Raw genomic sequence first — 15,194 nt, 5'->3', positions numbered from 1 at the left:
TTCAGGGACTCTTCTGCCTTTGCAAGCTTTCCATCTTGTGTGAACAGTGGAATCTTCTCTACCTTCCTCATACTTTTACTTTATTAAAATGCAAAATAGAGGTTTTGGATAAAAGGAGAACAAACATAGCAAAAAGAGACTTTAACTTCTGTTGGGTTTTCATCTTTGCACCTCTCACAGATAAGAGGGATTCTGTGCTGGTTCATGGCTTGTAGGACCCCATCCTGCCCAGGTGTCACATCCTATTTGATGCATGAAGTCAGAAATGGGATTGAAATCTGGAGAAATCCAGGACCTTTGGCACTTTTCCAAAGGCTAAAAGAAATGAAAGGTGTTTGCAACCTGGGAGAAATACGTTCTTAAAAACATTAAAGCAAAACTCTGTTCTCAAAGAATGACAGATTTAGAGGATGAAGTGAGCCTAATCTGTCCTTGAGTGACAGTGTTCTCCCCTTCATGTGTCAACACTGGTGATCACATTTTCTGGTGGTCATCATCCTGTAAGAACAAGAAGCTCCAATGCCAGGCATCATTGTAACATGTTTCCTGTCTCAGATTTATGTCTAATTTTTCTTGCTTTTTTAAAGAAAGCATCCTTCCTGTAGGATGATGTCATCATGCAGGTGTAGGCAGGTACAAGATAGAATGAGGGCTGTCATTGGATGAGAAGGAAGGATGGGTGAGAGAAAAGATTTAGAGAGGAAGAGACTGGAAGGGAAGCAGAAGAAGCAGTGGAGAGAACGTGGAGGCTGATGCTGAGGTTCCTCTCTGCGCATTTACAGGTTATTATGAATATTCTTAAGGGATGGATATGTGTAGGGCTTTGTGTGCCTAGGTGGGCAATTATATCTTATCAATTGGTTGTAAGTTAATCGTGTTGTGTGTTCTTTCATGTGGTGATTTAAGTTCAAGAGAATATGTGGTGACTGGAGATACTGGGCTGCCAAGGAATTGGGATGCATATGTCTGACATGGTGGCAACCTGCCTTGGGAACTAGGTGGGTAGAGAGATTGTTGCCAGGCTCAGAGAGAAGCCATCAGCAGTGTGATATGGGATGGAGCAGAGCGGGTGAGACGCTTCGCTGACTGAGATGGAGATATTTACCAGATATCTTGGAAATGGGGCAAAGTTACACAATGGAGTACTACTCAGCTATTAAAAACAATGACTTCATGAAATTCTTAGGCAAATGGATGGAACTAGAAAATATCATCCTGAATGAGGTAACCCAGTCACAAAAGAACATACATGATGTGCACTCACTGATAAGTGGATATTCGCCCAAAAGCTCAGGATTTCCAAGAAACAACTCACAGACCATATGAAGCTCAAGAAGAAGAAAGACCAAAATGTGGATGCTTCAGTCCCTCTTAGAAGGGGGGAACAAAATACTTATGGGAGGAAATACAGGGACAAAGGGTGGAGCAAGGATTGAAGGAAAGGCCATCCAAAGACTGCCCCACTTTGGGATCCAGCCCATATACAGCCACCAAACCCAAACACTATTGTGGATGCCAAGAAGCACTTATTGACAGGAGTTTGACACCGGTGTCTCCAGATACAGATGAGGTTGCTTGCAGCTAACTATCAGACTGAGCACAGGGACCCCAATGGAGGAGTTAGAGAAAGGACTGAAGGAGCTGAAGGGGTTTGCAACCCCATAGGAAGAACAATATCAACCGACCAGACCCCTAGAGCTCCAGGGAATGAACCACCAACCAAAGAATACACATTGAGGGACCCATGGCTCCAGCAGCATATGCAGCAGAGGACAGCCTTGTCTGACATCAATAGAAGGAGAAGCCCTTGGTCCTGTAAAGACTCATTTCCCCAGTATAGGGAATGCCAGGGAGTTGAGGTGGGAGTGGGTGTGAGAGTGGGTGGGTGGGAGTGGGACCATCTTCATAGAAACAGAGAGAGGCGGGAGGTGTGATGAGAGAGGGGAAAAATAAAAAAAATAAAGAGAATTGCTGGACACTGAATGTCATTTAAAAGGCATCAATTCAGAATTTTTTCTTAAAGCAGTAGTACTTTAAAGCATGAAGCTAAAATCCCTTAGAGTTTTGGCTGTAAAAGACCGAGAACACCCATGTGCTCTCTGACATCAATTCACAGGGAAATAGAGAGTCACATCCTTAGGATACATAGAAAGCTGTGCACCAACAACCACCCTGCTCAAGACTCTGGTATGTTCTTTCTCCCCTTCAAGGAAGTTTGATTGAAGCAGTGTATAATGTGGTTGAAGTCTGAGATCAAAAACAGATGTGACTTTTTTTTTAATGCGCCTGTATTTATGTCATAGGTTCTGTATTTTAGAGTCACTAGAGTTTAGTGATCATCTAATCTTTTTTTCACCCCAATATTTTATATTTTATAAGATACACGAGAGAGGGACGAGACCTGCCCAGCCACATGAATACTCTTTGGGAATCACACCCTTATCCAGGCACTATGTGAACTGTGCAGGTTTTGTTTCAGTTTTAAGTTGGGGTATCCCTCTGAAGTCCATGCTGTCCTTCAGTTTATGGTAATCTTCTTACCCCAACCTCCAAAATGCTGGAGTAGCATATATAAGCCAAGGCCCGGTCAGTGTGTTTCTTAACTCTCTTCCCTGCTGACTCAATGCAACAAGGAGCAAGAATAGAATCCTGACCCCTGTGAGCTTAAGTGGATCTGTAGGCTGGTGCTTATTCAGTTGTGGCATAAGAGTGAGAATTTGGTAGTACATATTTGAGGGCCCCGGGTCACGGCCTTGGTCTGTTCCTGGAGGTTAAGTGTATAAAGGACTCATGGTCTTTGAGTCCGCTTATCTCTAGAAAACTTGACTGACACATATACCTCATTCTTGAGCGCTCCTGTTCTATGTCCCGTTGCCCCTCCCCATTGGTCTACCCTGTAGCAAAGCTACGAGAACCCAAACTTTGTAAACATCTGAGTGTTCGTCTTGCAATATTTCAACGCTAGACACACTTCTAAAAATTAAATTAGTTGGGAATTTCATACATCTGTATGATGGGCTTTGATGACATCCATCGCCCAACCCATGCCCCTCAAATTCGTCCCCTATCCCTTCTACTTTCCATCCCAACTTCCTGTACTCCCCTTTTTAACCTCCTGAGTCCTTCTAGTGGTACACCATGTGTAGGACCATGTCCTGGAACATGGGGTAGTCTCTTAGAGGCTGCATCCCTGGCTTTCTGTCCTCAGGTACCACCCATTACTGAAAGCTCCTGAGGTAGGTAGGGGTCCGACTTCATGAGCCCTCCCAATCCATGCTAAGGTTTTTGGTGGACTTGGTTTAGTGTAGGTCCTGCCCATGTAGTCACGGCATGAGCTCAGCATGCATTGGTCCTCTCGTGTCCCGCAAAGACAGTTTGCCTGCTGCTGTCCTGGTAGTATCCTGGCGGCCTCCTGTTAACGGTGCAGCCTAGCTTAGAGTTAGTGCCCAATGTGGTCTACAAGAAGCCATCTGACTCTAGGTGAAGTGTCACTTACTGATTAGGAGGTAAGCTCATACCAAAGATAGACAAAGGTTTTACATTGGCTTCACTGACTCATGATGATGGGTTTTTAATTTTTATTGGATATTTTTATTTACGTTTCAAGTGTATCCCCTTTCCCAGTTTCCCGTCCATAAACCCCTATCCTATTCCCCCCTCTTATGTGAGGGTGTTCCCCCTCCCCAACCACCCACCCCTTCCTGCCTCCCTCCCCTGACATTCCCTTACACTGTGGGGTCCAGTCTTGGCAGGAACAAGGGCTTCTTCTCCCATTGGTGCCCCAAAAGGCTATCCTCTGCTACATATGCAACTGGAGCCATGGGTCTGTCCATGTGTACTCTTTGAGTAGTGGTTTAGTCCATGGGAGCTCTGCTTGGTTGGTATTGTTGTTCTTATGGAGTTGCAAACCCCTTCAGCTCTGTCAATCCTTTCTCTAACTCCTTTAATGGGGACCCCATTTTCAGTCCAATGACTGGCTGCTAGCATTTGCCTCTGTATTTGACATGCTCTGGCAGAGCCTCTCAGGAGACGGCTATCCCAGGCTCCTGTCAGCACGGCGCACACTTCTTGGCATCAGCAATATTGTCTGGGTTTGGTGGCTGTATGTATATGGGCTGGATCACCAGGTGGGGCAGGCTCTGAGTGGCCATTCCTTTAGTCCCTGCTCCAAACTTTGTCTCCATATCTCCTCCTATGAATACTTTTACTTTTACTCAGTCCCTTTTAAGGACTGAAGCATTCTCACTTTGGTCATCCTTCTTAAGCTTCATGTGGATGATGATAGGTTTTGCTGCCCTCACCATACTCCTGACCCCACCCTCACCCCCTACCCCCAGGCCCTTTACTCTCAATGCACACAGAGTTTGACTGATCATTGGAAGAAATGTAGTTGAGTTTGAAATTTAAAAAAAGTCTGTTAATTTTAGTCCAGTGCTTGAAGAGGACATGAAAGCAAATGTTGTTTTGGGAAGAGACCAGCAGTGTCTAACACATGTTCGGTCTGTTTCTTCACTTAGGTGTGAGGGGAGACAGCACTAAAATGATTTAGCTGTGCAGAAAAGGTTCTGTTTGGACACAACAAAGGAAAAGTTTTACAAGGATGGAAACTTTTGAAAATGCAGCCTGGGAGGACCTAATCTAGATATGGGGTAGGTCTGGAAATCCTTCTTAGAAAGCAGATTTTAAACAGAAGGATTGAAATGAAGAAGCACATAGAAAATGGGTCGTTTGTGGAGGGTTCATTTTCAAACTCAGAAACCCAATACCTTCCTCTAATCTTCCTTCACAGTTTCTCACGATTTCCATGAAGCATCAAATCTCATATGGCTTCTCCTTAGGTTGCATATTTGTCATTTTTCCTTATGGCGAGTGTGTGTGAGTGACTAATGCGGTGGGGGGAGGCACTGGTGCCACGGATTATGGGTGGAGCTTACAGGTGTCATGGCGCATGCGTAGAGAGGTCAGGGCTAACAACTTGGTTTCCCGCCTCTCACTTTACTTGCGTCCTGAAAATTAAACGGAAGCTGCCGTGGTTGAAGCGTCTGAGTTGACATGTGCCTATACCCACCGAGATAGCTCCCCGGCCTTACATAGCTAGAGCAGACTAAAACCAAGGGACAGTCTCGGTTATGGTGATTGTTATACAGCCATGAGTTCATCAGAACTCAGTTAAGTGCACTTCAGAAGATGAGTTTTACCACATGGATGTTTAAAAAAAAAAATCAAATCAAAATGCAAATTAACCGTGCCGCTGGCTACTGCCATCCAGTTCCTTTCTCAGCTTCACAATGAAAGCTCCACGGAAGGGTAAGCGGAATTGTGTGCTTCTGCTAAACCCTAATATACATGTACACGCACACGCACACGCACACGCGCACGCGCACGGGAAACCTATCTTAATAGAGTTTGTGTGTTTCCTGCTCCCAGGCTGTTGGAGGAAACACTGTAGGACAGCTCATCCAGCCAGTCCTCCTCATCCTAATCATCATCATCTCTAGGGCCTCCTGTCTTTCGAGGGTTAGGCATATCACTGAGGCCAGACCAGGCAGTCCTCTGCTGCATATGTGTTGGGGGCTTCCGAACAGCTGGTACATGCTGCCTGGCTGGTGGCTCAGTGTCTGAGAGATCTCAGGAGTCCAGGTTAGTTGAGACTGCTGGTCTTCCTATGGGGTCTCCCTCCTCCTCAGCTTTTTTCAGCCTTTCTCTAGTTCAACCACAGTGGTCCCCGATTTCAGTCCATTGGTTGGGTGTAAGTATCTGTGTCTGTCTCAGTCAGCTGCTTGTTGGGCCTCTCAGAGGACAGCTATGCTAGGCTCCTGTCTGTAAGCACATAGCATCAGTAATAGTGTCAGGTTTTGGAGCCTCCCCTTGAGCTGGATCCAAATTACGGGCTGTGAATTGGACCTCCTTTCCCTCAGTCTCTTCTCCATTTTTTTTTTTTTTTTTGTCCCTGAAGTTCTTTTAGTCAGGAACTGTAATGTTTACGTGTGTGCTGATTTCTTCCTGCTTGAGTCAGCTCATGCTGGTACCAAAGTACAGATCCTTTCCCACCATTGCCAAGGACCAAAGCTTTAAGGAGCTATAAGCAAAGAGGCTTTGCTTGGTTAACAATCCTAGCAGGGATGGTGGTGTATTAAATGTCAGAGAGTTACGAAGGCAGGATGTAAATGTTTTCTCCTTCCTGTCAATGATCAGAAAGGTAATAGAAATTCTTAATAATAATTTCAAATGTCAGTGGCAAACCAGTGCTAATCCGGTCTTTAACCCTGGCATAGACCGTTCCTTTAATTCTCGTCTTAGCTCCTTTTGTTTGTAGCTGTCTGGTGCCACCACCAGCTTTGCCCAGTCTGATTCTTTTCCTTAAAACACACTGACCTTTCAAATTTGTAACTTGGATATGTTCAATTCTTTTTCACTAAAAAAATGCCTATTATATTTAGACACGCGGCGGTGTGAAACGTCTGTCCAAACAAACCCCAGGCCGTATCAAGTGGTGTGGTTAAAAGGTCCTAAAGTACTTTGCAACTCTAGCTGAGTAAAATTCTTTAAGCTTCAGATTTGTCTCTTGGTTTTGAATGGATGGAGAAACCGATGTGGAAAGGAATGAAGCTCTTCCGCTCAATCGTGAAGGTTTTCTGTTTTTGGGCTACCCCGGCGCGAGAGCGGTTGGTGTAAAATATTCTAAGGTGGAGACCTGAAGCGAAATCCCTGTTTTTAAAGAGTAGCCAGATGTCTATCCACAGGCCCCCCACACTGCAAACTACTGCTGGGGGCTTCCTTCTGCGTTAGAAGAGATGGCGGTCTGCTGTAACTCTTACATAATGGTAGCAGCAGAAACCGATGCTGGTGAAGACCTTGGAAAGCACACGTGGGTCTTTATAGTCATTACCTTCCTCTCTTTGGCGTTGTTGGGGCGAGGGGGAAGAGAGGCAGCTACAACCCTCCCATATTCACTGGAATTGCCTTGAGCCAATCAACTGCCCAGAAGGCTGCACCCGCTTGTCAAAAGATGCTAGGTCATCCCCTTCTACTGTAAATCACAATGTTCAAAATCAATGATCTTATTTTATTGTCCGCACTTCTCCGAGTCAAATGGATGAATGGAGGCCCTTCTTATCACTGTGCTTAAGCTTTTTGTGTATTTGGAAACTGTCATTTAGACATATTTAATGCAAAGATTGTACTTGTGCAATGATTTCACGGTCACGGTGACACTCAGGCTCTCATTTTCTCCTAAAACAGCAAAAGACAGGAAGATAAAAATTGTCCTGTGATCTTGCAGAGAAGGAGCATTGAGTTCTGAGGGTTGATGGAGGCTCGTCAGTATCTGTGTGTTGGGGTGGGCTGTAGGATTGGTTCCTGTTATCAAGTCCTTCGTTTTGAAGCACTACCATCCTTCTCCGCTCATATGTCTTTGCTTTCGTGTAGGTAGCACAAAGAGCTGGGCTCACACCGTCCCTGTCCTCTGGTACCGAATCCAACTGCGTTTGTTGCTCCAGTGAAATCCCCATAGGGAGTGAGGTCTCATAGCTTATGTGCTGCGAAGTGTGTGTGCACAAGAGCGAGAGTGAAGGCTCGAGGTGTCTGTCTGTCTTGTGTCCCTGTCGCAGATGCCTACCCCATTTACCACGTATGTAGAATTGAAGCGAACTTCACGGCACCGTTGGGGCAGTTTGACACATTCACAAAGGATACCATGAAAGGGAATGCTTGACCCCATCCTCCCCTTCAAGGCACTTGAGAATTGGTTCTGGCATGACCCAGTCAGATTTGTTTACGCACTCCACATACTTACTGGGTACCCACAGTTTGTCAAGCGTGATTTGTGGACATTGTCTAACTTTGGACAGAGGAAATATTCTGATTTCCATCGAGCTTACATGCTAAGCAACTGATCGACACAGCTGGCTCTCACAATCCTGACGTTCTCCTACAGCAGCTTAGAGGTGATTAATTACCACAAAGACTCAAAAGCCTAGCTTCTGGGACAGACTCCTGAGCTTGAACCTCAGCCTTCCAAACTACACAAATTAAGGGTGTCTCTCGGCTTCTTTGCCCCTCATGTGTTTTTAGTGACCTAAAAGAAACGAGAGGATGGTTCCTGTTTCTGAAAAGTTTTTGTGAGCATTTGGTAAGTTAGTACCTGACCAGAAGGCTTGCCTTACAGCACAGCCTTTCACACCGTTTGTGAAAATAAAAATAAAAGACAATCGCTGTCGGGGAAAGAACCAGAAAGCAGCGTGGATATCACAGAGGGGTTTTATACTGACTTGCTCAGATTTGAGAGGAAAACATCTGAGGAAAGACTTGGAGGGGTAATGGAGTTAGTCAGACGTGTATAGTGGAAAGCCCAGACTCAGCAGAAGAAGCAGCCCTGGTGGCCAACCGGAGATAAGGATGTGGTTCCTGAGGGGAAGCCAGTGTGGCCTCAGTGGGGAAAACCTTATCAGGTTGGTGCTTGAAGGTCACTGATGACACTTACTTTGAATGGAAGGAGAAACGATGGGGAGTTTTAAGGAGGGTGTTATGAGCTGAGGATAACTTTCAAAAAGATTACTTAGCTACTCTATGACGACGAGACCAAATTGCAATCGCCCAGGGCCCAAAGCAAGGAGATCTGAGGTTGGGAACATTCACATATGGTGTGATGGCTGCTTTGTTCCAACTGTGTGCAATGGGGGGGGGGGGGACAGAGGGATAAAAGGATTCTTGATGAATTGAATATGGAACATGCAAGAAGAGAAAACCCAGCAGTGAACCCAAGAGTAAAATCCTCTAAATGATTCTTTTGTTGTCCCTCTTCCCCGTGCGTGATAATTTTTTTTAACCTACCTTAAATTTCCCTTTGGGGTTAAGTGCAAAGAGTGTTCTGCTGAGAGTAGGAAGGACCACAGTGCAAGGAGGGGATCTCGGTGTTATGAGGGACAATAGGACAGAGACAGGAAGCACACCCATCTGGAGGAAGAAGGAAGGCTGGCAGCTCCTATCAGAGAGCATCATGGGGAGCTGTTCCAACTCAAGCAGGTGCAGATGGATCCTTAGAAGTCCCTGCTCTGTGGGCAGTCTTTCACAGCACGAGGCGGGCTCCAGAAGTTTCCCGGTGCCAGTATGAATTTCTATACATATTGAGCCAGGGGAAGAAAAGGTTAGAACATCTGAGAGTGAACAGTGGTGCTGAAATCTCTTGGGAAAAGAAAGACCCGTGAGCGTTTTATTTTTGCTCCTTCTCATTCCTCAATGCCTGCTCCCTTTTGTCCCTTCCCTTCTCCATATAAGGAGAGAGACTATTGTCAATTCTAACCTGTCCAGGAAATACTGATTACTTAGGAAATCGATTATGGTTTTTCCAGTGATGTCTAGTACAACACATTTGACTGTCCCCTCGCAACACCAGTTCTGTGCCACCAACTCCCTCAGAAGGGTCCTTTTCTGGACTTCTATGGAGAACAAGTTTGTCTAGGCTTCTCTGTTAATATCATTGCTTCCTTTCCTTTCATACCCCTCCTTCTAAATTATCAGGTGAATGATTACCCAGGAAATCATTCCTACATGGTGGTGAACTACAGCCTCCTTTAAAAGGGAGTTCTCCTGGACTCTGAGCTCCTTCATTTGCTCAGGAGCAGATGTTGCAGCCCCAGGCTGCATTTCTCTGGGGCAGACAGAGATAGGCCAGCAGCCTCGTGGACATCTTCTGTTAGAAGTCAGTAAGCCGCCATTTGTTCCTCCCGGGGGCCCTAGACAGTTGCTCATCCTTCCTTCTGACAATTGCAAAGGTTTCCAGGACCCTGCGACAGCCCTGAGTGGCTCTCCTAACAGGTGTTCCTCTGAATAACCAGACAACAGGTGTTAGCCTGGAATGGCCTGCCAAAAGCCAGGGAATCTGGACTAGAAACCATAGTGCATTATTTGAAAATGATTACTATAATTAAGATCTATGGTAATGCAAATGATGAAAACAGACACACACACACACACACACACACACACACACACACACACATGAGTGCACACATACTCATGCATCATAGTCACCCAAATCCTCGGGCCACTTGGTTAAGGAAATGATGGAGAGTAAATTAGCCAGCACCATTAAATGTTAACTTCCCAATGTTAAAAGTGCTCATCACTTTTGCGGAGATCTTTAAACAATTATTCAGCACCACTGAAAACATTTCCCATGAGAACCTGCCCAGGATTCGCTTTCAATGGTGTATCTCAGGAAAAGTGAGACACTGGATACTAAGGAGAGAGCAACTGTATGTCCTTTCCTTCGGGAGTGACTGTATCACCACACCCAGTTGAAACTGTGTATCCTCTGCTCACCTCCAGAACTGCTTCATTTATAAGCAATACAAATTTCCATTCTTGAGAAGATGTCTCCTCTGCTCCTTACTTCTTTCCATCAGAATTGCCCAAAAACCTCCAAGACAGGGCAGCCAGAGTGATTTACAAAAGGTAAACCCTCCCCCTACTTCTCCTCCTCCCTCCCTCTTCCCTCTCTTCACTAGACAGGATTTTGCCGTGTTGCCCAGGCCACTCTCCAACTCCTGGGTTCCACGTGATCCACCTCCTCACTGAGCTGGAACTGCAGGCAAGTCTTACTGACTGCTGTGCCCAGAACTCCTTCCCCTTCCCTCTCTCTCCTTCTCTCTCTCTCCCTCTCCCTTTTCCCCTCTCCCACCCTCCCACTCTTCCTTTCCCTCTCCCTCTCACTCCCCCTTCTCCATCTCCCTTCCTCATCCCCCCTCCCCCTTTCCCTCTCTCCCTCTCTCCATTTCCCATTCCCCCTTCCCCTTCCCCTCCCCCTTCCCCTGGTCTCCCATCCAGCTAGGAGCTAGGCTGGAAGCCTTTCATTGCTCGAACCCAGTCAGCTACAGGAATGACCCAGGCAGGAATTATAGTAACATGATTTTCTGGTTGTGTATCTATGGTCATAATAATCAAACTGATCCACGTAGGTTAGGCCTTGGTTCTACTTTAGATTTCTTGGTTTGCAAATGGTAGGAATTGGGGGTATTGGGTAAAATTCCATTCCAGCTATCACCAGGGCCCACACACTCCTCAGACTATGGATTATCAATAATTTACACACCACTTTGAATAAACAGTCTGGATTTTTAAATTAGCTATTGCCTAGTTAGGAAAGACTGGCTTGAAGAAACCAGAAGGACTGTCCAGTAATCCTCCTTGTAGAGACTGCAGCAGGAAGATGTTTTCCTTCCGTCCTTCCTTCCTTCCTTCTGTCCTTCCTTCCTTCCTTCCTTCCTTCCTTCCTTCTGTCCTTCCTTTCTTTTCCTCTTTCTTTCCTTCACTGTTTTATTTTTTCCTTAGCATCTTTTGGCTGAGCTAAAATCACTTTTTTCAACTTCTAAAAGAAAGTACGCAGCGATTCTTTCTCTAGAATGTTTTGCCTGAACCAGGTGTCAGGTGCACACCTCTAATCCCAGCACTTGAGAGACAGTGTCAGGTAGATCTCTGTGAGTTCAAAGTCAGCCGGGTCTACATAGAGAATTCTAGGTCAGCCAGGGCTACGTAGTAAGATCCTGTTTCAATAAGCAAACAAATAAATACTATGTATTCGTTTTCCTTGGAAGAACAAAAACTATCATCAAACCAAACTTAAGTAAATACCCACATGTTGTTGTTGACAGCATCTTTCAAATTTGGTATACCCTCTCCTTCCTATATCTAGATCTTCCTCCTTCCTGATCACATGGGAAAACAGCTTACCACCCGAGTGTACAGACTTAGTGTGAGACAACATCTTCAGAGTCCCTTCCTGAACAAAGGCTGGTGAATAGACAACATTGTGAGGTTGGCAGCAGCAGCCCCGTCAGCTTAGGGCCTGTGGTTCCTGTTTCCTTCCCACCTTTTCCATTTGACAGGAGAAGAATCTCCCAGGTGACAACACTTCTCTTCTTCCTACCCTCTGCCCATCTTCTGTACTGCATTCCCATTTGCCCTGTCTTGCCTCTCTTGGTACAAATAAACTATTCAGAGTGCTAGATGGACCGATCTGAAGAACAGAGCTGATTTTCTTCCTTCTCCTTCACATATGTGAAAAGCCTATGGTTTCCCACCCAACGTCCCATGGTAACCTGCTGAGACTCAGGACACTGCACTCGTCCCACATGCACACACCATGTTCTTTGACATGATTAGAGATAGATAGCGCCCAGAACAACAATCTGTCACATTATTGTCTGGGGATCTTGCACAGGGTTGCAGGGGCCTCTGTATTGAAGGAGGGCTTGAGTTATGACTTTGGTATCCATATGAAGTAAATCCTCCAGACATCTCATCTTCTACTCCTGACCATCGAATACTCTCAGACTCGTGATTTCTCCCACTATTGGATCTTGTGCTTTGAGATAATTTGGCAGTGTTCTGGGGGAATTGTTGCATGAACTTTAGCAGAAGCTCAAACGTGAACAGTCACTAGGTTAGTTCGGAAGCCTAGGAACTGAGCTATACTGAGAAAGATATGGCTGACTTTGTTGAGTTTGTTCAGGTTATAGAAGGTCTCTTTATACCTGATGCCACAACCGTCGATGAGGGTGGTGACCAATTCCAACCATCACCCCTTCGTAGAGAGACCAATGGACTCTGAACACGAGGGAAGAGATCTCCTCCTCTTGTGCTCTCCTTGGCTTTCTTCTCCCACAGGAGGCCCTTCCCACCCTTCTCAACCTGTTCAGCCTGCTTCGGTAGCCACAGGCAATTTTACTGCTGTGGTGGCTGCCAACTTGGCTGGTGGGAAGCCAGGCCTGGAGGTGAGTGACGGTCATGGCAACAGCATGATCTGAGGGCCCTACAGGTCAGCTCCAAACTCTTCCCACAAGGCAACCTTGTTGCTTTTTGTCTTCAGCTGTTTCAACAAGAGTATATAAGGTAGGATGGCTTAGAGAGCATGAGGCTGACTATACAGTCGGCAGTCTGGGAATTCTCAGATCAAGCTACCTTACGGTCAGGCTCTTACTCGGAGGCAGGGGTGGGAAGGGAACTAGGTATTTTCTATCCCTTCCTATAAGAACTGATTCATGAGGGACCCATCACCAGGGCCCACACACTCCTCAGAGTTCCATGACCGAATACCACCATGCTTGAATTTAGGGTTCCAATGTGAACTTTAAGACAACATACACCTGAGATCCACAGCAAACTTCTTGAAAAGTTGTATGGCATCCCTGAGAACCTGGTTAGCCAAATATGACGCGTGTCGCTCTTTGAACATGACCTCTCTGAATCTGAAAGGGAGACAGGAATGGAGTTAAGACAGCTTTTGTAGGAAATAAAAAATTCTGATTGTCTCCTCATATCAAGGAGAGGCCTTACCTTCCAATCACACCCTCAAACATTCAAACCGACCAAGCACTTGCATCTCTGGGAGCAGAGATTTGACTCAAATGAAGCTTTGGGGCAGAGGTCTAGGCAAGCTTCTGGCACTGGAGTCTGCTTCCAGCTGGGAGGGCCTCTAGCACGGCTTGCACTGCCTTGGGTGCTGCACCCTAAGCCATTATCTGCATCTTTGCCTACATCCTGGTCCTAGCATGATACACATTTAGGAGGGATGCCTCGGTGAAGCTAGGCCTTGGCTTACAACCAGTGGAGCAACATTAACAGTGAACCTGTTCCTTAGGTAAAAGGAAGCCTTTACCTGAACCTGAAGCCTTTACCCTGTCTTCTTGGACTTCTGAGGTCTAAGCTGAGGATAGGATATTGTGTCTTCCTTACAGATGATTCTTGGGGCTAGAAACTGAATCAATGATGTAGCTGATATTCTCAATTAGGAGAGGCCTGGAAGGGTCTAGATACTAGGGCCAAGGAAAAGGGAGTCTGAGATGTTAGGGCTTCCAAATGTGAGGTTTAAATCAATAAAGTGACAGCAAGTGAGCCTGAGGAAATAGGACCATAGAAGGCCACCATGATGGGGTAGGGTGGAACAGACTGCACACCCCTAGCCTGGAGCCTAGGTGATTGGTGGAATCTATCAGCTTCCTGAGCTTTTCAGGCAGCAGTGAGTACTTGCACACTGCCCTTCCAGAATGACGACGAGCTTTGCAATGCAGACAGCATGGGTTTTCTCCAGGTCCAGCTTCTCAGCTCTGAGAGAGTAGGGACTGGGGGATGACACCATGGTGCTGGCTATGGGCACAGGCTTTTAGGAACTGTGTCCAGGTTTCAGTGGCTCATATATAGCAACTGGGGTACTATCCCCAGCAGGGGACTTTAGCGTGATAGCCTTGTAGAAAGCCACCCGAGTGAGTAAGTGAATGTGGTATAGTGTCTCACTCATTTTGGGAGCAGCCAAAACATAGAAATGAGAGATTTTTACCTCCAACAGTGAATTTCCTCTGAGCCCAGCTCTGGCTGAGACCAGCTAGTCATGTGTGAGAAAGGATGTGAGCACTGTGGGCTTGCACAGCACTGGTGTGCAGAGTATTAACCACAGAGAAAAGCTGGTCACTCGGCTCACTGGCAGGTGACAGGCATGCTGTCATAGCTTCAGTTCCTTGGCTCAGTTTCGGCAGCCCCCACCCCTTAAAACAGATGCAATCCCAGTTTAACAGTTTTTCATCAATATAAAACTAACGGCAACTTCGCTACTTGCTTACATGCCACAGCAGGGAGAGGGTCTTAGAGGCACACGTAGACATTTCTGCCTTCCAAGAAGAGAGCTAAGTTGCTTTGCCAAATTTAATCGCTTTCCAAGGCAGCTGGGGTTTGTCTCTTTTTAGGGAGCCCCACCCAAACTCTCGATTGCCAGAAAAAGCTCACCTCGCCAGTCCCCGAACTGAGACAGTCGAAAGCCTGAGCAAGTGTTAGCCTTTCTAGGTTACCCTTGGATAAGAGTTGACCTTCAACTTGGCTCTTTCCAGGGACAAGAGTGACACAGAAATACTGCCTCAGCTGAGACAGAGCTCAAAGAGGAAAAGGTCAAGAGGTTGAGTTTCCATTTTAGAAAAGTCCCAGAGTCCTTTGCTCTCCCCTACTCCCCACCTACACACCATGCAGCAAGGGGCATGATCTGACACCTAACAGAGAACTTACTCAACTACTCGTTTCATAGACTCCTACGATGGTGGCCAGTGACCCAAGTCAGTCATAGGCAGTGGATTGTGTCTTACTGATGTCATCCAGAGACACCAAAAGAGGCCCAAACCATGTAAGACCAAGTGTTTCCTCTTCAGAAG

This window comes from Rattus norvegicus, chromosome 14 (genome assembly GCF_021556685.1).
Source record: "Rattus norvegicus strain SHRSP/BbbUtx chromosome 14, alternate assembly SHRSP_T2T, whole genome shotgun sequence".
Classification (NCBI taxonomy): Eukaryota; Metazoa; Chordata; class Mammalia; order Rodentia; family Muridae; genus Rattus; species Rattus norvegicus.
The sequence above is the reverse complement of the archived record's forward strand: the minus strand, read 5'-3'. Positions refer to the sequence as shown.